This window comes from Eumetopias jubatus, unplaced genomic scaffold, assembly GCF_037043125.1.
Source record: "Eumetopias jubatus isolate StellerSeaLion01/CBP00866 unplaced genomic scaffold, mEumJub1_p1.0 scaffold_9, whole genome shotgun sequence".
Taxonomy (NCBI): Eukaryota; Metazoa; Chordata; class Mammalia; order Carnivora; family Otariidae; genus Eumetopias; species Eumetopias jubatus.
The window spans coordinates 45,670,446-45,698,105 of record NW_028274815.1 but is presented as its reverse complement, the minus strand read 5'-3'; positions in this window follow the sequence as shown (position 1 = coordinate 45,698,105).

Below are 27,660 nucleotides of genomic sequence, written 5' to 3'. Positions count from 1 at the left end.
ATTGTCTTATTTAATTTAGAATCTCTATTAATCCAAATAAAATTTCCCACTATTTTTTAAATATCCAGCATATTCCTAAAATCAAAACATAACAATCACACAACACAGAACACATTGTATAATATATATAATTCTGATTATAGAAGCAAACGTTCATATTCAATATTTGGTATGCAAATCTGGAGAAAATAATTTATAAAGAGCATGTAGAAAAAGTAAAATTTATATTAGAAATGCAACATAACCAGAGATAATATTAAGAAATCAATTAGAATATTTTCAATTCCATTAGTTACACATTGTATTTTAATAAATATTAATTTTATGTTTTCTATAAATATGACTTATTTTTAATGTCACCTCTTTCTCAAATTCTTTCTTTCCTCCCTTTATCCTTTCTCTGATTTTCTTAAGTTTTATCTATTTTAATAGTCTTTTGATAGAACCAGGTTTTAGACATCTTATCAATTATTTAAAATTTTTAAATTTCTCATGTTTTTAAGTGTGAATTTAATGCCAAGTTTACTTTTTAAAATACCTTATTTAGTAGAACATAAGTTTTCTTCTGAAGACAGTTTTAGCTTTATCCAGTAGGTTTTGGTATTTAATGTTTTCTTTGTTCATAATTTTTAAAAGGTTTGCAACCTCTACCATGAATTCCAAGGAGTTCTGTATCTGCATATGGTATGTGTGTGCAAAAAGCATGTATGTTTCTTGTTAGTAACTTTTTTATTTGAAATATAGCACATACCAAGAATAATGAAATTCATAAGTGTATGTATAAATGACATAACAGAATGAACACACATGTGTTTCCATTAAGTGGAATCATATGATCTATAGTGTGTGTGTGATCTTTTGCTCAATGCCATATTGATGGGATTCATTTGCATTGTTTCAGATAATAGTATTTCATTGCTACATAGTTTTAAATTGTATGAATGTACCACAGTTTATATATCTTGTTGTCAGACATCTGAGTTGTTTCTAATTTAGGCTATTAACACTTAGCTTGACTATGAACATTGTTGTTGTTGTTTAGAGCGAGAGAGAGTGGGGGAGGGGAGGGGCAGAGGGAAAGGGAAAGAGAGAGGAGACTCCTAAGCATACTCCACACCTAATACAGAGCCCGATGTGGGACTGTCTCACAACCCTGCAATCCTGAGATCATGACCTTAGCCAAAATCAAGAGCTGGGATGCTTAACTAACTGAGCCACCCAGGTGCCCTTGAGCATTCTTATTCATGTGTTTCTGCACATTTGCTGCAGTTCTGATGAGGATTTACATAACAGTGAAATTGTATGGCCACAAGATATCCTTATGTTGAACTCCATAATGTTGATTCATTTTTACAACTACTGTGCCAAATTTCACTTCTACCAACAGTGTATAAGAACTCTAATTTCTTCACATCCTTACTAAAAGTTGGTGTTACTAGTTTTCTTATTTTTAGCCATTCTGGAGGCCATTCAGGGCTACCTCATTGTGGCATTAATTTGCATTACCCTGGAGACCAAGTTTTTTTTGTTCTTATGTTTATTAGGTATTTGTGTATGTTCTTTTGTAAAAAGCTTGGGTGTTTCTCTAATTTATTTGTAGGAGTCCTCAATATTTTCTAGGTATAAGCTCTTGTCAATTATATATGCTGAAAATACCTTTTCTCTCTCTGTGTCTTGTCCTTTTATTCTTCTAGTTATGTCTTATGATGAATCAAAGTCCTTAATATAGTCTGATTTATCAGTCTGTCCATTTATGATCAGTGGTTTCTGTATCTTATTTAAAAATCACTACCACCCCAAATCATGAAAATACTTTCCAAAGTATCTATCTTCTGGAAGTTTTATTGTCTTACCATGTCTTTTTTTTTCTTTTTTAAATGTTTATGTATTTGTTCTTATTTTTCAACTAACTTTTTCTTAGTTGCGTTACTCTGTGGTCAGAGAATATAGAATAGCAGTTTTCCACAGAGAAACATTTACTGATATTTCCTGTGGCATTTGAAAGATATCTAAGTATAATCATATTATTTAAATCCTTCCCAGTCACTACTTCATTGAAGAAATTCCAAGAAATCTGTGATAAAACTTGGTTACCATGTGCTGGGGAAATGTGGACTGTGTCATTCCTGATTTTCAGAATCTGTTGAGGCTTTCTCCTTGGCTTTAATTTGATAAAACTTTAAAATATTACATGATCACTGGGGGAACAAATGCATTTTTTTCTTTCTGTAAGATTTAAATTGAACGTATTTACTTGACATTAGTAATTACATTAGACATATCCTCTGTAGCCTCATTTTTATTTGTTCTTTATTCATCCAACAAGTATTTACAGAGTAACTAGTAAGTAGCAACACTCTTCTAGGCTCTAAAGATTAAATTACATCCAATGCATATGGTCCCTATGTATAATTTGATGAGAAGGAGATTTTGAAAGTAATGAATCCTATAAAGGTAAGGAAAGTAATGATACCCATAAAAGTATCCTAAGTACAAGGTGATAAGGAGTATATAAGTGAGGGATGATACCTGGTCTCCTCCAGGGGTGAAAGAAACCTTCATTTGGGAAGTGATGGTGTTTATTTTTGAATGGGGTTGGCTAAAGAGGTCTAGCTGGGGTAGTAGGAGGTCAGCAGTATGAGACGCAGTTTTATGCAGAGGGAACACTATAATCAAATGTATGGTAGGAGCGCCTGGGTGGCTCAGTCGTTAAGTGTCTGCCTTTGGCTCAGGTCATGATCCCAGGGTCCTGGGATCGAGCCCCACATCGGGCTCCCTGCTCAGCGGGAAGCCAGCTTCTCCTTCTCCCACCTCCCCCTGCTTGTGTTCCCTCTCTCGCTATCTCTCTCTGTGAAATAAATAAAATCTTTAAAAACAAAACAAAACAAAAAAAAAGTTGTATGGTAGAGGCACCCAGGTGGCTCAGTCAGTTAAGTGTCAGGCTTCTGCTCAGGTCATGATCCCAGGGTCCAGGGATCGAGCCCACATTGGGCTCCCTGCTCAGTGGGGAGTCTGCTTCTCCCTCTCTCTCCCTGCCCCTCCCCCTTGCTTGTGCGTGCATGCATTCTCTCTCTCTCTCAAATAAATAAGTAGAAAGGGATGAGATACTATCTGAAAGAAGGCAGGGGCAACTTCCAAGTAGGGTGAGATGACCTAGAAGAATTAGCATGAAGTCAGTCTTATAAAACTTGCAGATCATGTTAAAAATGATAACTCTTCTCAAAAAAAGTGGTGTATCTGATAGTACGTTTCACATAAAAACCCAAACTGCCTTAAATAATATGATCTGTGTTTAGGGCTTATGGGATAGAGGCTGTTCCTTATTTTTTTTTTGAGAACTCCCATCCACCCTCCCTCTGCTCCCACACCACCCTTTTAGGTCTTTCAGTTCTGCGCTCAGGTTGGTTGCCCTTATGGAGTTAAGATACTTACAATAGCACCCAGGTCAGCATTGTTTCACAGTCACTTCTTAGAGAAAAACAGCATTTATTCCCAGCCACGTCACGAACGGCACCGAATTTCTTCTTGTGCTTTTATCATTTTCTCTTACCTTAGTTCTTACTTTGTATATTCTAACATTTTTGTATTGTAGATAAAGATTATTGGGGGGGGCGCCTGGGTGGCTCAGTTGGTTAAGCGACTGCCTTCGGCTCAGGTCATGATCCTGGAGTCCCGGGATCGAGTCCCGCATCGGGCTCCCTGCTCGGCAGGGAGTCTGCTTCTCCCTCTGACCCTCCCCCCCTCATGTGCTCTCTCTCTCTTTCTCTCATTCTCTCTGTCTCAAATAAATAAATAAAATCTTTAAAAAAAAAAAAAAAAGATTATTGGGGGAAATAATATTTCCACAAGGATGGTTCTTTCATGGAATGTGAGCATTTTCATTTAAATCACATGTATTTTCCAAGTATTCCTATCAATGATTCTTTGTACTCATATCACATTTTCCTTAAATATACTCAGATGATTTCAAAGTTCATTATGGTTTGTACTTAATATCAGTAAATTCTGTTACTCTTTTTCTACTGTGTTTGCCATGAATTCTACCTTTTTATATTCTATTTTTATTCAAATGATATATATTTTTGGTGAATCAGAACACTATGAACTTTATTAATTTATATGTAACTTGAGAAAAATAATACTTTTTATTTTCTCATTTAAACCTGTACCTGTTTTATGTTTAAATGTTCATCCCTCAAGCCTTGGCCTATTATAACATAACTTTCCTATTCTTGTTTATTTTTATTGGTTTCTCAGTTAGCTGGAGTACTTCAGAGGGTGCCTTGTTTTTCAGAGAGGATAGGTCAGTTATTTATGTTATAGACTTGATTATCTGAAAGTTTCATTTGGCTGTCTTCACACATAAATGATAACTTGGCTAGGTATGTAATTCTGGGGTCACAAATTCTTTTCAAAGTTTTGCTGATGCTCCATTACTTTTTAATCCCTAATATTTGAAAATAAAAGTATGATTTTAGTTCTTGCTTCTAGCCTTACATCCCCTGAAACTCTTGGGATTACATTGGGTGAAGTTGAGGTGAAGATCAGTTCACATGGTCAAGATTTCTTCCATTTACTCTTTTTAAAGTCATACTTCTTTTCAAGATGATTAATTACATTTCAGCCATGACGGATCTTCTGTAATCTGTTTCTGTCAAGAATAAAAAATTTCTGAAAGTCACTGCCATTTGGGTGACTCTCATCTGGCTTCCACCACAAACTTGTCTTTATATCTCCACATTTTGTAAATAGGCACAGAAACTGAGCTGTAGCTGGAATTGTTAACACTTCAGACGGGTCCCTGATATATTATTGGAATTAATACAGTGGTGGTAACCCAAGAGAAATTCCAGAAACTGACATAAAAGTATTTGCAGATGAATGTTGAACAGTAATCTCTTATGCTTAGAAAATGAGAGTGAAAAGAGAGCATAGAACTCCTTTTAGAGTATTTCAAAGATGTTTTCAAACATTTGTGAAGATATAAATTCCTTCTTGAATGAACAGTGAGATTTATATATTTTCTGTTTCATGATATTTTCATTTTGGCTCATTTCTTCACTTTATCTTCGTCTCTTTTGAAAGTCCTTCCTTAAAAAAAAAAAAAAAAAAAGCCCTTTCTTGACCAACTTATCAGATGGGCCTTTCTTGACCATGGGTTGAATGTTGGCATCACTAAAAGATATGTGAGCATGTTAATCCCTAGAAACTTTGAATGGGAACTTGTTTGGAAAAAAGTATCTTTGTAGATGTAGTTAAGTTAAGGATTTGGAGATGAGATCATTCTGGATTACCCAAGTGAGCCCAGGGACAAGCGTCATTAGAAGAGACAGAGGGGAGAATAGAGCAGGACAAGGAGAAGGCCATGGGAAAATGGAGACAGAGATTGGAGTTATGCAAAAACAACATGGAACATGTGGAGTAACCAGAAACTAAGAAGCGAGGAAAGATTCTCCCCTAAAGCTTTTGTAGGGAGCACAGCCCGGACAATAGTTTGATTCAAGATTTCTGACCTCTGGAGCTGTGAAAAAATACATTTATGTAATTTTAAGCCACCACGTTTGGGGTAATTTGTTATAACAGCTCTAGGAAGCCCATACAACAACCTCATCTAAAATAACATTTTTTATTACCTCATCTCCTTGATTTTTCTCCTTGGTGCATATCACTATATTTATTTGTTTGTTACATGCTTTATTTCCTCTCACTAGCTCCAAGGGGGCAGAGGCTTTGTTTATTTTATTAACCTCTGAATCCCTAGTGTTTCTACAGTGTCCAATCCGTAGCAGTCATTCATGATTTGAATGTAGAATAAAGGAAAGAAAGAAAAAAAAAGGAAGAAGGGAGGAAGCAAGGAAAGAAGGAGAAGGCATACGATTAAAAGATTCTTATGTAAACTTCACAAGTCTACATTTGGGGTTCAATAAGAAATAGGAAACAGAACTCCGGACCACAGCCCACCTAACCCCCTCTAAAGCAGAACTGACTGGGAAGCAGGCTGCTTGTACTTGTTCTGTCACAGTTAAACAGCAGCAAAGAGATGATTTGGGGGCATAATCAAGATCAACCCCAGCTGCTCAGCAGATGCTACTATTCGGTTGTTTTCTTCCCTGCTTCCAAGTCATGCAGCAAGGACAGTGTAACAACATCTGCTTTCTCAGTGTCTTTCTATTATCCTTGTCATTCACATAGCCATGGTGACAGAGTCACTACTCAGGAGCAGGCCTCAGGTGGGCTCTTCAAGTTTAACAGGGCCGGGTATAAAAAGTCCATATCAGTGACACCATTTCTCAAACTGAGCTCTCTACTCTGTAGGGTAAAGAGGGACAAGGAGCCACAGAAGTTCCATTGATGATGTAGAGTGTCCAGATTAGCAGACACTTCAACACTCAACCCTGACTCTAAATTCTGTATTCCAGATGGTGTTATAACGTAGTTACAGATTATAGGCTTTTAGTTGACTTCAGAGACCAAAATATTTTCCTCACTTCTGAATCTAAAGGGTTTATAAATGAAAGTGTTCTGATCACAAAATTGGTAAGTTTTTAAAGCTCAGGTCATAAAACCAAGGATGCATCCCTGATATTCCCATTGACATCTTTCTGTTGCTGAGTTCCAAAATTTAATCACATAGGTTAAGAGATGTTTATGTTCACCTTACTCTATATAAGCTTGGTGATTTTCTTTTCATTGTCTTATTATTTATTTATTAGCACTCATTTAAAACTACCCTTATAACGTGTTATACCTGAAATTAAGAAAATTCATTTTATTTTTTAAGGTTGAATAATATTCCATTGTATATATTTACCATTTGCAATATGGATGAACCTGAAAAAGATATTATGCTAAGTGAAATAAGCCAGACAGAAAAAAAAAACAACACTCCATTATCCCACTTATACAGATTTTCCTCAATTTACAATGGGTTTAGATCCCAATAAACCCATCATAAGTAGAAAATATTATAGGTCAAAAATGTGTTTAATATACCTAACCTACTAAACATCATGGTTCAGCCGAGTCTTCCTTAAATGTGCTCAGGACATTTACATTAGCCTACAGTTAGGCAAAATCATCTAACACAAAGCCTATTTTATAAAGTGTTGAATATTTCATGTAATTTATTGAATACTGTGCTGAAAGTGAAAAACAGAATTGTCATATGGGTACAGTATGGCTATAAGTGTATCGGTTGTTGACCCTCATGATTGTGACTGGGACCTGCAGCACTGTCGCTGCCCAGTGTCAGGAGAGAGTATTGTACTATATATCCCTAGACTGGCAAAGTGTATTGGTTGTTGACCCTCGTGATTGTGACTGGGACCTGTAGCACTGTAGCTGCCCAGTATTAGGAGAGAGTATTGTACTATATATCCCTAGACTGGCAAAAGATAAAAATTCAAAATTCAAAGTATAGTTTCTACTGAATGTGTATCACTTTCACGCCATCATAAAGTCAAAAAAACGTTAAGCTGAACCATTGTTAGTTGGGAACTGGCTGTTAACAGTAGTTCCCTTATCCATAGGGATATGTTCCAAGACCCCCAGTGGATGCCTGAAACCATGGATAGCACTTAACTGTATACTGTTTTTTCCTCTACATACATACTTACGATAAAGTTTAATTCATAAATTAGGCACAGTAAGAAATTAACAATAATAACTAATAACAAAATAGGATAAATATTAATCATATACTATAATAAAAGTATGTGAATGTGGGGTCTCTCTCAAAATATCTTATTGTACTGTACTCTTCTTCTTAGGACGATATGAGATGATGAAATGATGAGTTGAAGTGGTGAATGACCTAGACATTGTGATGTACTATTAGGCTACTATTGACCTTCTGACAATAAGTCAGAAAGAGAATCATATGCTTCTAAACTGTGGTTGATTGGAAGTAACTAAAACTTTGGAGTGAAGCTGCAGATAAGGAGGGGGGATTACTGTATATGGAATCTAAAAGTTGAACACGTGGAGGCAGAGCATGGAATGGTGGTTATCAGGAGTGGGAAGGTAGGGAAAATGGGGAGATGTTGGTCAAAGGACAGAAAGTTGTAGTTATATAGGATGAATAGGTCTGGAGATATAATGTATAGCATGATGACTAAAGTGAATAATTATTGGATGTAGAAATTGGCTAAGAGAGTAGATTATCAGGTGCTCCCTCTGAGAAGAGGTAACTGAGGAGATAGATATGTTAATTAGCTTGACAGTAATAATCATTGGATTATTAGTATATATACCATGTTACACAACTTAAATATATACAATTTTTATTAAAAATAAAATTTAAAAATGAATTTTAAAGACATTTAATAATTTGGTATATTTTCTAACATTTGCATGGGTTTAGTGGTTGAGATTGCCTCTCTAATCCATTTTATTTTTTATTTGGAGAGGAATCATGAAGGAAAATTTTTTTTCTATCACATATAGGCTAGTGGATAACATGCCTAGCAAATACTTACTGGTTGATTGATATCTTAGGTACCAAAACAAATGTTAATATTTTTTCCTCATTAGTATGTGAAAAAGAATAAGAGAGAAACTGTTCAGAACTTGTCAATTGCTAAAAATGCTCATGTGCATATGATTTATAGGTGAAATTGATGCTAATGGAATATATATTGGGATATATAATCTGTATATGACTAAAGTATACCTCTTCTGAATTCATATTACATATTCTACCAAAATAATGTTCCAGGCATAATTCTTTGCGGATGTGTACCCACGAAATATAGCTGCATTATGTTGGCTTGGAAAATTTTGGAGGTTTTGTTGTGCTTTTTTTCTTAAACTCTTTATTGATTAACTGTACTATAGTTTCATTTCCCCCATTTCACATAATATATGCAAGAGAAGTCCAAATCACGGCACCTGGAGTTTTATTGATTACTTATATTCACAATTGGCTCAATCAAAGGGATGTAGAGGGTGAAAAATGACACAAAGAGTGATAAACAATCAAACAGCCAGAAACCATCATTAGCCCAATCTCTTCCTGTTGACTAAAGATCTTACTTTAGTTAATGAGGATACAGATTAATGATACACAAACAGCTCATCCTTTGTTATTTTTCCAACTAAGCTTGGAGGGGAAAAAAGCCAACCTAATTATAAAAACTGATAGAAATACATAAGTATTTGGCCAATTATTCTAAGCATTTTTTAAAAAACCTCAGTTGTCTGGAGCCCAGATGAAATGGGAGTGGGGCAAAATAGAATGTTTCAAAGCACACTAAGCCACCTTAATTTTAATAAGGATCTGACACATCTGGGTGTCTTTGATCAACCTAATATGTGATCCGAGAACTGAAAACTAGGATCTACATTGATATTAGACTTACTAATCTCTTATGAATTCTCTAGGAACCTGAAAGTCGATAAAGCAATTTTTTTTTGAAGATTTTATTTATTTGACACAGAGAGAGAGAGAGCACAAGCAGGGGGAGTGGCAGGCAGGCAGAGGGAGAGGGAGAAGTAGGCTCCCTGCCAAGCAAGGAGCCTGATGTGGGGCTCGAACCCAGGACCTGGGGATCATGACCTGAGCCAAAGGCAGACTTTTAACCGACTAAGCCACCCAGGTGCCCCAATAAAGCAATTTTTGTATGACTATAAACTTGCTTATCTTGGTCAGTTACATTTTTTCTTATTAAAAATATTTTCTTTGCAGTTATAGTAGTTGCTTCTATGAAATAATATTGCAAGTCTTCTCAAAAAACCCTTTTTAAAACTCACCTTAACTTCTGAAAAATCTTTCTTTATGCAAATGAGAAAGCAAAATGCACACAGGCAATATGTATATACAGATAGTCTTTTGCTGAGATTAGTTATGTAACAAGGGGGAAAGTTGAAGGAAGAAATCAAATTTTCTTCACTCTGCCAGTGTCTTCTCATCTCTAGTAAATGAAGTGAAATGAGAGCCCGAAGCCCTTCTCAACCTGGCTTCAGCTGTCTGTGCCCAACAACTGGCATCTTCTTCATGCATCCCATCCTGCTGGCATGCAGCAGATTTATCATTTTTGCCCTTTTTTTCTTTCTCTGTCTGCCAGGAGGCTGATTTCTATAGAGAACACCATGATACTCTCATTTTTCTAGTAGGATATAGCCAATGAGAGGTAGAAACATAAAATCAATGTAGGACATGCAAAATGTCACGCTATTCTGCACACTGTCCCTCCTCACCCATCTCTGTCCCTCTTGGACTACAGTTTGGATAGTGCTGCATTCCTCTTGTTCCTCTACTCAAGGCCTCAGGCGCTGTGGGAAGTCACTTTCCTGTGTTTGCTGTGTTTGTGAGTTCCAGTGACATTCTCCTCCTGCGTCTTGGGCCCTTTGGCTTCTACTGTTGCTAGTCCTTGGATGCCTCACCATTGTATTCTGTTTCTCCAAATCCAGTGCAAGTCTCTGTAAATAGTCACTTCGCTTATGTTGTTTTCTGTTAATTCTTTGAATGTGCCCTGTTTCCTGCTAGGAATTTGAATTACACATTGCTTTTAGTAGTTTACTGCATCTGTCCTCTGACCACATTTTGTTCATTCCTCTTATGACACCTTTTAATCATATATTTATACACTTTTCTACCACATTAGACCCTGAGTTCTTGATGGCAGATATCATACTTTTATCATAAATATACCCTTAGGAACTTACACAGTGCCTACAAAATACATGTGTGATGAATGAGTGGATGAATGAATGAATGCACAAATTTCCAACTCCATTTGTTACTTTAATGGTGTCCATTCCAGCTAAAAATTTAAACCATGTCAAAAGCATTCTTTATCTGAGACTATCGCCTGTTTTAAAATAACAGGATCATCACCGTGTGTTTCAAGTGACAGTAAGTCCAGAGGAAAAGCAGCTTGATATCTGCATCTGCTAACATTAAAACAGAAATCTGTGCCCCAGGCATTCAGTCTGGTACCTGGGAAAGGCTCACAAAAGAAAGTGATTAATGCCAGCATGTAATAATACTCCACAGGTTGTGAGTGGGGTTTATCCTGAGCTGTGTTCCAGTAAACACCAAAACGATTAGCATGTATCTTCTTTTTTTAAAAAAAGATTTTATTTATTTATGAGAGAGAGAGAGAGCACAGGAGGAGGAGCAGAGGGAGAGGGACAAACAGACTCTGCATTGAGTGCGGAGCCCAAGATGAGGCTTAATCTTAGGACCCTGAGATCATGACCTGAGCTGAAACCAAGAACCAGATGCTTAACTGACTGAGCGCACCCAGGAGCCCCTGGCATGTATTGTCTACTTGTCTTCTTTATGGTAAAGCAACTTAGAGAACATCTTATGTATTGTTCATGGGTTCCTGAGGAGAGGGGGATGCCCTCACACCTAAAAGGGGCACAGCAAAAGATTCACAGTGACTTCAAGACAGATCCTGCTAGTGAATATTTGGTCAGAAACACAAAAGGACAGGTTCAGTTCAAGTGCCAAACGATCCAGTTTGTTCAAAAGGTGCAGTGTTTATCCATATTCCAAACTCACCGCAATGTTCTGAAAATCCTGCAGCTGTTGACAGATCTCAGATGCTAACAGTGATGTATTAATGTAGATAACTGACAACTGCTTATTTTGTTCAGGCAGGAGGAGCTGTAGGCTGTAGTCCCACGGAGCAGTTATGGCCAATGGCAGAAATGAGATCTTTCATAAGGAGTGAGGCTTCCTTCTATATTAAAGCTTCCTTCTTTCCATCTAGTTCTTGTTCATTATAGACCTTTCTCTTTGATAGCCAGTAAGACAACGGATAGCAAACTGACTAGGCATTATCAAGATGAACTAGTTGATCATCAGTGTTATTAAAGCAAGACAATTTAAACATGTAGCTTATATTGTGGATTATCTACACGTCAGCATTCTCTTCTGTTTTATTCTAAAAGAATCTTGCTTTGGATAGAATAGCCATCTCCTTCTCATAGAGCTGGGTGCCACAGTGGAAATTAGGCTCATCTTTAATTTTTGGAATGAGTTTTATTAGTCAAAAGCTGTAGTTCCCAACCAGGGATAGTTTTGTCCTTCTGGGACATTTGGCAAGGGTAGAGGTATTTTGTGTTTCACACTGGGGATGTAGCACTTAGCGGGTAGCATTCAGGGATGCTTTTAATCCTCATACCACGTGTAGGTCAGCTCTCTATAAAAAGAAATTATCTGGGCTCAAAAGTCATTAGTGACATGGTTGAGAAATCTTAGTCTACAGAGAGTTGCAATCTTTCTTATCAGGTGTTGGTTTAGGAATAAGCATATGACTAAATTCTGGCCAATGACTTAAGAGTAGAAGTTGAATATAATCTTTAGGGACAGTTCTTCCTCACTCATAAGAACCACAAGAAGCAGAATAGCAGAGTGGCAAGAGACACGAAAGACTTGATTCCTTAAGGAAGTGCTTTAGTCCATGAATCACCTAGTTTTAAACTCTGCCTTATCTTTCCACATGTGTTTATGTGAGGTACGGGCACTCTGTTTTATGTTTATGTTTCTGTTACTCAAACTCACAAACATGCTAATTGGAATGTATATCCTCTGGGTGAAGGTTTGGTAAAATTTATGTTAGCTCTAGGGATCTGAGTATTAATACTAAAAAGGCAAGAGATAAGCATTCAGTCCAGAATCTTGGTGAAGATCAAACATTCCTTGGAATAAGGCAATATGGTAAGGGGAGTGAGAAGATAGGGGATAGGAATGGAGAATAGGCACCAGTTAGTCATTGTCAGTAAGGTTTTTTTAGGTAAACCCTATTTTATTGAAGCTGCAGTAGACAAAGGGGCAAGAAGTAGCATCAACATAAGTTCAGGATGGACCCTATCTTGTGATTCCTTTAAGAGACTTCTTGCCTCTAGGCTCTCACTTCCTTATGTTTTTATTATAAATTCCTAAAGAATCCTTGGAAAGAGTAGCATGAAGACCACAGCAGCCCTAAACTATGACTAGCCTGCATCCTCTTGCCATAAATTCCTCTCTTGTTCATGTCTTCAGAAGCTGGGGCCTGCTTACCAATGGCCTATTCTGTCCCAGCTTATTTACAAAATAAGGAATTGTTTCCTGTTGTCTCAGTGATTTCCAAGATGGCTATATTAGAATTGTGGACTTATATATCATTCCCTCAACTGCTTTAGTCAATCTTAGTTCAGCAAATTATAGCAATATTGGATATACCACTATTTCAGTGCCGGACGTTTCTTAAAAGTGTGAGGTTACTTTAGTCAAAACCACTTTTGTAGTAAGCAGCCTTATCTAATGGTGAGTTTTTTATTTCCTAGGGTTAGACAATATTAAGCAGAACTGTGATGAAAAGCCTTCTACACATAGGTTTCATAGTCCTGGAGAAGAGTGCTGGCCATCTTGTACACACCAGGTCTTTTTCATAGGACCATACAAAGCCAAGTACAGATAAATATAGGGCCATATTCATGAAACTAACAAGGAATAAAATTTGAAAATAGTAGCACTAAAAAATTTTGGAACAATAATTCCCATTTTTGTTTTAAAGACAATTAGTTATTAATATTTAAGAGGGGCTCCTGAATGGCTCAGTCAGTTTAAGCATCTGACTCGATTTCAGCTCAGGTCGTGATCTCAGGGTTGTGAGATCAAGCCCCACATCAGGCTCGGCTCTGGGCATGGAACCTGCTTAGGATTCTCTCTCTCCCTCTGCCCCTCCCTCTGCCCCTGCCTCTAAAAGAAAAAAAAGTTTCTGTAGTTAGGACAGCACTACCCCGGGAATGATCACAGGTCCTGGTCCAAGTTTTGCACTAATTGGCAAATCAGTTTGTGGGTCAGGGATACAGATGGTCAGGTAAGCTTGTGGACCTTAAGTTATGTAAATTTCAGGGTTTGGAGTAGATAATCTCAAAAGCCATATTAGTGATACTGTGATGTCCTCATTCAATTAACAGCCAGACCAATTGTGTATGTATGTGTAATATGTATATAATATTCCTTAGTTTTGAAATAGCAACTTCACGGAAATGCACCACTAAGAGGGAGAAGCGTGGCCTCTGAAATATAAAATTTTGGAGGGAAAGTCCTTTCACCATACTCTAATGTTCCCCTTTTGAGTAGCCAGATTCAATTTGTGTATTTCCTGCCCTTACTGTGCCCTTATTCTTTCTACTCCAGGGGAATGAGGTGATTTCTTTGGCATATTTGATACTAATAAATGGAGATACTTGAGTCAACTTTTCTTCCTTCCTCTTGGGATAAAGGAGCCTCCTGAAGACCATTTTCTAATTTACTTTTCCATCAGTAGGCTCTACTGCTTATGTGAAGCATCCTGCTCTGGCCAAACATTGCCTGTGATTGGATCAGTAATTCTGCTTAATTTGGGAATTCATTTAGAAGATGTGCAGTTGAATCTCACATGAAGCCATTTCCTCAATATTAACCTTTATCAGTAATAAGTGACTTCTCAGACAGAAGGGACATAAGAAAGCAAGCCATGCTCCCATGCTCTCCTCTCTGCTTCTCATAATGGGACTGGTCGCACCTCCCAAATGCAAAGGGATTTAGTCTAAGTATACATTCCTAATATTAATAAAAAACACTTGGAATGTAAACTCATAGTTGATTCTAAAGGCTTAATTATTGTAAAAGTTGTGGCTATAGCACTGGTATTGGGAAAATTTTATCATCCTTTTAATCTTCTGTAGCTGTGGAAAAGTGAGCACATAAAAATTATAATTAATCACAATTTGGACATCCCATGGAACTTAAGTTAGTATCAAAAGAAGATATTTCATGCTGAAGCTGAAAAACATTACACCTAGATTAAAATAGAGTCCCTAAGTGAGATGTTATGAGAATGAACTAGGAGCAAAAAGAGAAATGGAATAGACTATATATCATAAGGCAGTTTCTCATTCTGTTGTATAGAATGGTCATTAAATATATAAATATACACACACACACACACACACACACACACACACACACACACACACGTATATATATATAGGGGCACCTGGGTGGCTCAGTTGATTAAGCATCTGACTCTTGTTTTTGGCTCAGTTCATGATCTCAGAGTCATGAGATTGAGCCCCATGTCTGGCTCTGCAGTCAGCACAGAATCTGTTTTGAGATTCTCTCCTTCTCCCTTCCCCTCTGCCCCCTCCCCTGCTCATGTCTCTCTCTCTCTAAAATAAATAAATAAATAAATAAAATATTTTAAAAATATGTATATATATATTCCAGCTCAGAGACACTAATAGCATCAGTGATTATTTACCCAACATCTCTTGCTTCCTGTTGTTACTTGTTAACAGAACTCTTACTCTTCCTAGACCCCCAGCTGATCTAAGCTAATCATGGTGGATACAGTCCCTGTTCCAGGAATGTTTTTCCCAATCTTTTCCAGTTAGGAATGACTGTCTGACCAAGTTCTGACCAATGAGAAAAAAATGAGAGCCTTCCCTCTAAATACTCCCTTTCTTCCTGCTTGGGATACTGATGTGAGAAACTACTGGAACTGCAGCATCCGTCTTGTACCATGAAGGGGTATGCATATGTACAAAGACCTTGAAGACAGTACTGAAGGTGTAAATTGGGAGTCTGGGTGTTTGATGATATTGTGGAACCACCTATTTTGAGACTTCTTATAAAGTAAAAAGAGAGGCTATTTTCCATAGTTCTGTTTCTTGGACCTGATTATATCCTGCTTAATACAGAAAGGTCCACAGGTAACATCAGAGGCACTCACTAAAAGCCATCACATTAGGATAAGATGAATGTGTAAGAGCAGCAACAGAGATTTAAGAAACCTCCTGGTGTATATAGAGTCGAATCAGCTCTTCCCAGGGAGAGAGACCGAGGCATTTCCTCCCTAAAATAGTAGAGCAAGAAGGAGCAGACTCCAGCAAAGAAAAGAGACTCCTTCACACCTAAGTGGGGAGATTGCTGTACCAAGAGGCTCAAAGTATACGCATTAAGAAAACAATTTCAAGATATTAATACACCCAGGGAGGAGCAAGATGGCGGAGGAGTAGGAGACCTAAATTTCATCTGATCCCAGGAATTCAGCTAGATAGGGTTCAAACCATTCTGAACACCTATGAACTCAACAGGAGATCGAAGAAAAGAATAGCAGCAACTCTCTGAACAGAAAAGCGACCACCTTCTGGAAGGTAGGACGTGCGGAGAAGTGAATCCAAGATGATATTCGGGAAGATAGACGGCGGGGGAGGGGGCCTCCATCAGTTACTTCTGGCAAGTGATAGAGCAGCAGAGCACAAAATTGGAACTTTTAGAAGTCGGCTCTGCTGAGGGACGTCGCTCCAGTGGCTAAACAGGGGGTGGAACCCTCGCTGGGACTGTGTGGTCTCAGGACCCTCAGGGTCACAGAAAGACATGGGGTGCCTGAGTGCGGCAGAGCTCCCAGGTATCAGAGTGGGGAAGCTGGCTGCAGAAACGAAGCCAAAGAGTGGGCTCTCAGCTCGGGGTTGCCATAAACTGTGATCCGTGGCACAGTCGGGCCCCTGCTCTTCCAGCAGGGACCCAACAAGCAGCAGATCTCACGAGATTCCCCTTTCTTCCCTGGGAGGAGTGGCATGGGAGCGCCCCACAGGAATCTGCTGGGTTTGGAGACTCCAAACAGGGGTCATGTGCCAGAGATAGAAACGCTGGGTCACAGGCCGGGTGAGCATGGAGTGCAGCCGGAGACTGGGGAGATGGAACTGATTGATTGCTTTTCTCTGGGGGCACACTGAGGAGTGGGGCCCTGAGTTCTCGGCTCCTCTGGGGTGGAGATTGGGAGGCCGCCATTTTCACTCTCATCCTCCACAACTGTAGGGAAACCTTGCAGGGAACTAAAGCTACTGAGAGCAAACCCGAGCAGATGACTTAGCCTGGCCCCTCAAGGGCGGGGCAATTCTGCCTCGGGCAAAGACATTTGAGAATCACTGCAACAGGCCCCTCCCCCAGAAGATCAGCAAGAATAGCCAGCCATGACCAAGTGTACCGATCAATGAGAACAGCAGAACACCAGCACTAGGGGAATACAGCACATAGAATTCATGGCTTTTTTCCGCCTGATTCTTTAGTCTTTCAAAGTTAATTTTTTAAATTTTTCTTTTTTCTTTCTTTTTTTTTGAATTTTTCTTCTTCCCTTTTTCAACCAACATCTTATCAATCCCTATTTTAAAAAAATCTTATTTTTCATTTTTAGTCATATTCTATCCCTTCATAGTAGTTACCTTTATTTTTGGTGTGTGTGTGTATATGTATATATATATATATATATATATATATATATATATAAATTTTAAAGAGAGAACATATATATATGTTTTGGTGTGTGTATATATATATATATGTTCTCTCTTTAAAATTTAGGGATACAGTTTCTTCTAACAGACCAAAATATACCCTAAATCTCTAGTGTATGGCTTTGTTCTAGTCTCCTGCATGATCACATTCTCTCCCTTTTTTTTTTAATTCCTCTTCTTTCTTTTTTCAACCAACTTCTTATCGATTCCTTTTATAAAATCTTTTATAATTTTCATCTTTACAGTCATATTCCATCCCTTCATTGTATTTATCCTTATTTTTTGTACATATATAAGTTTTTCTTTCTTTAAAATTTTGGGAGGCACTTTCTTTGAACAGACCAAAATACGCCCAAAATCTAGTGTGTGGCACTGATCTATGCACCAGCCTGATCATATTTGATCATATTCTTTTCTTTAAATCTTTTTCTTTTTCTTTTTTTTCTCTTTTCTTTCTTTCCCTTTCTTTTCCCCCAGTTTCAGGTCTCTTCTGATTTTTTTAGTGTATATTTTTCTGGGGTTGTTGTTAACCTGTTAGCATTTTGTTCTCTCATTCATCTATTCTGCTCTGGATAAAATGACAAGATGGAAAAAATCACCTCAAAAAAAAAAAAAAAAAAGAAAAAGAGGCAGTACCGACTGCCAGGGACCTAATCGATACGTACATTAGTAAGTTGTCAGAACTAGAGTTCAGAATGACGATTTTAAAGATACTAGCTGGGCTAGAAAAAAGCATGGAAGATATTAGAGAAACACTCTCTGGAGAAATAAAAGAACTAAAATCTAACCAAGTCAAAATCAAAAAGGCTATTAATGAAGTGCAATCAAAAATGGAGGCTCTAACTGCTAGGATAAATGAGGCAGAAGAGAGAATTAGTGATATAGAAGACCAAATGATGGAAAATAAAGAAGCTGAGACAAAGAGAGATAAACAGCTACTGGATCACGATGGCAGAATTCGAGAGATAAGTGATACCATAAGATGAAACAATACTGGAATAATTGAGATCCCAGAAGAAGAAGAAGAAAGAGAGGGACAGAAGGTATACTGGAGCAAATTATGGCAGAGAACTTCCCTAATGTGGGGAAGGAAACAGGCATCAAAATCCAGGAGACACAGAGAACCCCTCTCAAAATCAGTAAAAATAGGTCAACACCCTGACATCTAATAGTAAAACTTACAAGTCTCAGAGACAAAAGAGAAAATCCTGAAAGCATCTCGGGAGAAGGGATCTGTAACCTACAATGGTAGCAACATTAGACTGGCAACAGACCTATCCACAGAGACCTGGCAGGCCAGAAAGGACTGGCATGATATATTCAGAGTACTAAATGAGAAAAATATGCAGTCAAGAATCCAGCTAGGCTGTCACTGAAAATAGAAGGAGAGATAAAAAGCCTCCAGGACAAACAAAAACTAAAGCAATTTGCAGACATGAAACCAGCCCTACAAGAAATACTCAAAGGGGTCCTCTAAGCAAAGAGAGAGCTTAAAGTAACATAGACCAGAAAGGAACACAGACAATATACAGTAACAGTCACCTTACAGGCAATACAATGGCACTAAATTCATATCTTTCAATAGTTACCCTGAATGTGAATGGGCTGAATGCCCCGATCAAAAGACACAGGTTATCAGATTGGATAAAAAAACAAGACCCATCAATATGCTGTCTGCAAGAGACTCATTTTAGACCCAAAGACACCCCCAGATTGAAAGTGAGGGGGTGGAAAACCATTTACCATGTTAATGGACACCAAAAGAAAGCTGGGGTGGCAATCCTTATAAAGATATTAATACACCCAAAATTAATCTTTAGGAAAAAAAATAAAGTTCAGTATTACATTTTCTTAAATCTTACTCTGTATTTTTAAAGTCCATTTGGAAGAATAAACCCATTATCCAGAATAAGTAAGTAAAATTTGTCAAGAATAATTTGGTTTTATTCCATAAGACAATAAAATGATTTATAAATTAACAATAATGAAAACATTAGTGTTGACGTAGAAGTAGACTGACATATAAAAGAGAGTAAAAAGTATAAAAATGGAGCCAAAGAAGTCTCAGCAATCTATAAATTAGTTAATAATATTGTGCCAATGTTAATTTCTTAATTTTGTCAAATATACTAACGGTTATATAAGATGACAACACTAAGGAAAACTGGACAAAGGATATAATAACTCTCTGCACCACCTTTGCATTTTTTTAATAAATCTAAAAGTATTCCAGATATTTCTTTTAAGACCTTGTTGATAAAATTATATTTCAAGTCTGTTACATCCCTAACTAATAACTTACTGTAGACAAGTGAGATATTTATTGATGAAAATGAAACCACAGAAGTTAGGAGGAAGTATGGACTAATGTAATAAAGAGAACCATAAATACCTTTATACAACCCTTCAAATACATCCAATCTTTTTAGAAAACAGTATAAGGAAAGACATAAAATATAAACTTAGAAACATGTTTTCAATATGTATGGGAATAATAATGATAATATTACATACAAATAATTCTCCTAATTTAATAGGGAAAAGATGAACTCCAGGTGGAAAAAGAAGACCAAATATAAACAGTAAATTCTCCAGGGGAAATATGTAACTAGCTAACTTTATACCCAAGAGTATAACAATTCCTAATATATTAGGGGAGTGCAAATACAGTAGTTAAGAATAACTTTCAACTATAGTATTAGATTAAAAAGTATCATTTCCTTAGCTGATCATGAATGGACTGGCAGCTGATAATCTTACCTCTGGCTCCTCTCCCTGTCTTTTCACCCTATGGTTGCCATCTGAAATGTCCACCTTCAAACAGCCCCAGACTCTTCTCTCTGGCTGTCCAAGACCAGATCAAAACAAATTCTCTAAGGCCAGGGCAATGCTTAACTGTTGCCACACAAAATATAAGAGGCCAGTGAAAGAAAATCACTTCATCCCTTAAATCAGAGAAAACACTTAGTTGTAGCTCTGCTTCCATTTATCAGCTGTCAAGAATTTCTATTCAGATACTCTGTTTCATACTGAAAAGATTTCAAGTTGATTCAGAGAGCTTGAAATTAAAAAAAAATCTCACGTTAACATATAAATTCCATTCTTTTATAACCCATCTTATGACCTAATGCCTCTTTTTGGGTTTTACATACAGTAAGAGGGAACTAACTTGGATGTTCACGAAGGTGTCTGGTACAATGAAATAAATATGGCAAACATGACCCGTTACAAATAATTGATTCAGTGTTCTCATTTTTAGAAAAGCAGAGCTAAAATCACACTCCCTCATTTAGCTGGCATTAAACTTAAAATGAACTGTAAAATAAGCTATGGTCCTTTCCATGAAAGCCTATTGATCAGGGGAGAAATGTAATATGTAAGGAGATGTGGGGAAAGAGCTGGGAAGAGAGGGAGATGTCATTGCAACAATTATGCAAATATATTTCTGTAAAATAATACTGTTAAGGTCATTTTGTTAAGACCCTGAATATTGTTAATTCTAAATACATATTACATTTTAATCAAACTACCGACTTCCTACTCTTCCCTGAGAAATTTACATTCTGACTACATTTTGAGGGCAGTTAGGATCCAGCTAAGCTCTCAAATATAATAAGTATCAGGAAATTGTCCTGAATTATTCATGTTAATTATGCTGAACTAAACATTGTGGATAGGAAAATGTATTTCCCACTGAAATATGTTTGCCTTAGAGAGATTTCTAAATTGATCATAGTCTTTTCTTATGATTAGACCTAAGGGCGCCTAGGATGGTCAGAAACTCATGTAATGGATTTAATTCTAACCAGCATCATGCTTTTTCAGTACAGTCGGCATCATCTGAATCAATTCTGCATGTTTCCTTCAATTTCATAAATAATCATAACTAAACCCTAGTCCAAACCAATTATCAATCATGCACACATCTATTTGGATTATGTAGGGAAAAAAGTGTTCGTTGGTCACATTCTATTTTTATACCTACTTTCTATCCAGTATAATAAGCTGCATAGCACATAAACTGCATATTATTCATTTTTTATTTGTTCATTCACAAATTCATTTATTCATTCATTGAAGAAGCAGTTATTGAGCAACAACTGTGTGTCAAGTACTGTGCTGGGCATTTTCTCCTTGCTTCTGATGACCTTTAGTGGTTTGCTTTTTACTGTTTGTCTAAAGGATTCCAGGGACTGAGAATTGTGCTAGTCATCATCCTTATTGAATGACACAGTATCATTATTTATTAGTTTTTCTCATTCATCCTGAACCTGCACTCCCATTTCTAACCTCACCATTTTTCTTATACAGACATATTCTCTCTCTTTATACACATGTATTTTTAATCCATGGAGATGCTGTATTTAGTATTATTTTAGGTATACATATGCTTTAGTGTAGTAATTGTTGTTGTGCTTTATGTCTCATTGTGTTTCCTGTTTTTCACTCTACATAATATTTAATGTGGATTTATTTAGTTGCTTCTGACAGCTCTGTGATACTCAAGGACAGGCATATTCCAGTTTTATTTTTATTAAGGTATGATTAAAAAAAGCCGCACATATTTAATGCTCCCATATTCATTGTAGCATAATTTACAATAGCAAAAACATGGAAACAACCTAGGTGTCCATCAACAGATGAATGAATAAAGAAGATGTGAGATGCACACACACACACACACACACACACACACACACACACACACAGAGTGGAATATTATTCAGCCTTAAAAAAGAAGGAATCTATGCTACAGCATGGATGAACTTGGAGGACATTATGCTAAGTGAAAAAAACCAGACACAGAAGAACTGTATGATTCCACTTATATCATAAATCTGAACTAGTCAAAATACACATTCTATTTTTCATGTGATGGACACCGAGGTTGACTTCAACTCTACTTATAACAAGCCGAGCCAAATACCTGGTGAATGCTTCTGTGTGTCAATGTTATAGTCTCTTTGGGCTACACATATAGGGCAGAATTGAAAATACTGTAGTTTGTAGTCTAGGAAGGAAGTTTCTTTTACAAACTGACCATACTTGTTAACAATCCCATCAGCATTTTAAGAGTATTTCTGTTTCTCTACTATTGCCCCATCATATTCTCCCCCCATATAAAACTGAAGTTGTATCTCAGGGTTAGTTTAATTTGTATTTCTCCAGTACCCAATAAAGTAGACATCTCCTTGATTTTAGACCTTCTGGTAATTCCTTTATGACAAATTATTTGCTCTGCATTTGCAATTTTAATTTAGATCTTTTGTATTTTTATTGTTTGTTTCCGCAAGATTGTTGGTTGTTCGTAGGCAATGCAAATTACCTATTCAGATCTGTCATGCAGCTTGTTTTATTCTTTTCAGAAAATTAGGGACTAGAAGGGAATGCCTGGGCAGTGTGGAATTTGAGAGGGGACATGGGATCTATTTTTTAAAGCAGAGTTTGAACCAGTCCTCCTGTTTTTAACCCCATTTTTATCACTGCTTCCAAAGATAACTGGTCCTTCCAGTTTATCGCACTTTGGGGATTAATCCCATTGTAGATATATATTGCTTAATAGATTTCCCTACTTCAGGCATGAGATTCAGTTTTCTCAGGTCTACTAAGTCATTGCTACTATGCGTCTGTTTTCTAGCTTCTGATATTTTGTTGTTGGATTGTCTTTAGTCGCTTTTTAGTCCTTTGAGAATATATAACAAAAAAAATCCCTTGTCATTTAGCGGGTGTCAGAAAGGAGAAGTGTTAAACATACTTGTGCAGTCTTCCATCTTTAACTAGAATTTCAATTCCCTTTCAACCATTTTTAAAAATCTGTATCTCCTAAACTCTCTTTCTAGTTTATTATCTGTCAATAGGTTTGCTCTTATCTTTATATGCTGCAGAAACAAGTGCCATAGCAAAATCTCTCCTTTAAAAATGCATAGAATCACATATTAATCTTTGCCCCACCAAATGCTGACTTTTCACTATGTAGTTGAGACTTTTCTAAAAATGATGATGGATGAAAATCATATAATTAAGAAAATTCCTTTAGATAACTGTATCATAATAAATAAAATATGCATTAATAACTACCTTAGAAAGAATACTGAATAAACCTTGAGAGATTTGTAAGTTACTCATTCTTTTCTCTACCCTTGGCCTCAAATTACTGGTGGGAGTATGTGCAAAGAAAATAGATTATTTTTATAATTTCAAGACCTTTATCTTGTCAGATATGTAGTAGACTTAAAAATAATTTAATAAATATACTGATATAAAATATGGACAGAAATAAAAACATCTAAAAATTATATGCAGTTCTTTAAAGAACATCCAACTCATTCTACTTTTTCTGATTGAGTCTGAATTTTGACAATACTAATGTATCTAATAAAATTCTGATTTTTATTTTTTTTACTGGAAGTTCTGAAACTCAACAAAAATAATGTCTCCCAAACACAATTTCAGCATTCAAAAAATAGAAGAAATATGTCCTGCTTCTCAAGGTTCACTGATGTACCCTCTCTAAGTTCACTCATCACTAGGACTTCAATCCAATTAAGTGTTGTCCTAAATAATTTAATTGTTAGAAGCCAACGCTCCTTCAAGACATGCCAAAGAGATAGTAAAGGAATAAACCGGAAGGAGTACCACATATTCAGTTCCAAAAGCCCAGCTGTGCCCTCCTTGCCATCCTCCATCAACATTTGATCAAATAAGAACGATATTTCAGCATAGAAAATATCAGCTAATTCATGTCCCATTTTGCCCTCCAGAATCCCAACAGCTCACTAGAACCCCATTATGACCATATCCTTGAGATTGTCTGACATAAAAGCAAATTACTACCACTGTAGGAAAGAACCCGAACATAACTACTTCCAGATTTATAGTTCTGCCGCAGACCCTGTCATTTTGAACCAGTTGAATTTTCTGTCACTAAAACAGATTGATATCTTGAGGAATGTTAACCCAATGAACACAAGGAATACCAATTAAAATGTCAGATCCTTATTTCTAATCTCAAAAGGTATAGTTTCAATGTGTGACCTGATAAATTTTTTAGATAAATCAACTTCCCTGTATTTCCACCTCCCCAAATAAAATCATTTTCTCTGATATCGTGGGAATCCAGGCTTCTAAAAGAGACATAAGGTCTCAGCAGCATTATTTATAGATAAGTATTTAATGATGTATCTGAGCAACTAATTTTTCCTCAGTGAAAGAAAATTAAGAAACAGCTTCAATATAAAAAATAAAACCCCAATATGTGAGTTCAGAATAAGGCCAGAAGGAGCAGGAGGAGTATTTCTAAGGTATTTAAATATGGAGGATGTGGTTTCCTTTATGTGAATATAAGCAAGAGTTTCTCTCCACTGACTCTCACCTAGCCAGTCTGTCATCTTTGTTTCCAAAATGAAAAGTGGTTAATTTGATAAAGTCTTTAAGCAGGTAAACCAGACAGTGAGGTTTAGATCTTTCTCAAATGGTAGAAGCATTCATTATAAAGCATTCATTATAAAAACATTTTAGAAAAATTTCCTGAATTTAATACTTAAATATGGGAAGTCACTGTGATGATAAGATTTCAAGTAGGATTATTGGGCTGGTGTAGGTTAGAAACTGCCATACCAGGCCTCAGAGTTCAGTCAGGGTAGATAGAATTCCTTGGGATCCTGCAAATCACACTATGATCAGTGCTGCATACTTCTCTTAAACATAGGGCCAGTTTGGTGACCAATACCACTGGCCATAGCAACTCAGTTTAACAGTCTTCCTGGAGACTCATTCTTGCTGCCCTATCCCTAAAGAGCAGTGGAGGTGAGCAAAGGTTGACTCACTAGGTAGAAATATGGGTTTCTGAACAAAGCTTGATTACTAGAAAGTTTCAGACCAGATACCATCAGGTTCATTGGTTAATATGTATCATTATTATCCACATGGAAAATAGTGACATCATTCTAAATTGGTGAGCCAGAGGACTGGAATAATATTCTCAAAGGGACAGTCTGAAGCCTGGGGCAGGTGATTTGAAGTAGGAGAATAATGTGTTGCCATGCAGCCAGACTTAACCTATTTGTCATCACAGAGGGGAAGAGCTTCTACAAGAGCATGCCGGACCCCTTAAGCACAAGCTTCTTTCTGTTATGTTGAAGCTGAAAGATTATACAGAATGATAGTTGTCCTAGTATTTTATTAATGAATCAATCCACTTATCTAATGGCCTTAACAAACATGTTTTAAACAACCACAATTCATCACACACTCAGCTGGGTATTAGGTATACAAATAAGACTAAATAAATTCTCCACCCTGAAATAACATCATTTTTCTGAGGATATTGATATGTTATCCAAAAATACTTTCCTTGTATGAAAAAATTAAAACATATCAACATTAACAGAAAATTTGAATTTATTAATATCAAATATAAAGTTTAGAGAGAAATTCCCATATGAATAATATAAAATCAAATATTAGGAAAGATGTTTAATGCATCTGGTGGGGCTAGCTGAATTATAAATTAATCCAGCCTGGGACACATGAGGTCAATGCTTCATGCAAATTTGGTGCATTGTTGAACTTGTTTCTTTCCTTTACTTTTAATGGGGTCAAGGTTTACATATCAACTTTACCTTTTAAAAAATATTTGGTGTGAATAGTAATAATAGTGACACATTTCAATACATTCTATTATTTTGCACCCATTTTATGTTATTATTTCTTATTCTATCACATTCTATTTCATTTTGTTGAATTTTGGCCATGGCACACTAAGTTGACTTAATGACCCAATAATGTGTCACAACATGCACTGCTCTAGAACTTACCTACATTTAGTAAAAGCATTTAATACAGCATTCTCCTGTCACAAGGTCATTTATACAATTCTAGAAATGCCTAGGAAGTGTGACTCATTTTACGGGAAAGTTCAAGATTGGAAAAGATCAGAATCCAAAGGATAATGGAATCCCCATTGAAGAGCTTCTCTTGTCATGCCAGCCATAAACTAAAGTGACCTAAGGATCATGAGGAGAGGTTATACTGGAGAGAACTGTGATAACCTAGAAGCAGCCCTGGGTTTTATTAATAGTAGGCAGAAGCACTATTGAAAAAAATGTCACATTATTATGAAGATATATGTAATAATTCACTCAGCAGAATTTCTACATTTTTATTACATAATATGTTTATCACTGAACATCTATGCACGTAAACTATCCCATAATTATGACCAGTTAGAACTGGACTTATCTACTCCTAGTAGGCTATAGTCGACGTTGCTACCACTCCAGTCTATTACAAAAACATTACATTACAATATTTACTGAATTATTTTGACTTACTGTTTCTTAACATTTCATGTCCTCACCTTAACTACATGTTAATTTTTTTTTAATAAGAAATTTATCTGTAATTCCTGTCCTACACTGGTGTTCACATAGTAGATTCTCAAAAAAACATTCAGTGGGTCATTGAACAACATCTGAATCATGTACTTTCACCAAAACGATAACTGATCCAAGTAATATCATGCAATTGCTAAGATGAATTTATCTTACTCTCATTCTTGTTTTCCAGAACCATAGAATCAATTAGTCACTTGACATTTTTTTATGGATATCTCAAAGTTATCCCAGATTAATTATTTACAAAATAAAACTTACTGTCTTCCTCTCTGGCTGTAGTCTTGTTCCTAATCTCAGAAAGGGGATCTGTCATTTATCCAGTTATTCAAATCTCAAGAAACCTAGGAATTTTCCTTGTCACTTCCCCTTTTCTTACCTCTCTTAACTAATTCACCATCAAGTTCTCTGATTTAACCTCTGAAATATCTCAGAGTCCTGCTCTTCTCTCCATCTTCACCAATACCACTGTAGTCCAGGTCAGTCCAATTTCTTGCCTGTACTGCTGCTTTGAATATCCATCTTGGCCACTTGCCTTCACTCCAGCTCTCCTCTTATCTGTCTCTTGCTCTGTAGCCAATGTTATAAAAATACCCACCTGACCATGATTATCCCATCCTAAAACCCCTTCCATTGTTTGTGGGATAAAAGCAACAAGTTCTTAACATGTCCTATGTGGTGATTATTAAACATGGCCACAAATACTTTGATGTCCTCCCCTCAAGAGCTGGAGCCTATACTCCCTGCCCTTGAATCTGGGTGAATTTGTGATTGCTTCATCTAATAGGATACATTACAGTTGACACTATGTAACTTTCAAGACTAGATCATATAACCTTATGCAGCTTTCTTGTTGGTAGAACAGTTGCTTCTAGAGTACTAGGGTGACAAGTAAGAAATTGGACAATTCTATGACTGCTATACTAGAGAGCCCACATTTAGACAAGCATTTGACAGCCCCAGCTCAGCCATTCTCCAGCCGTACAAGTTC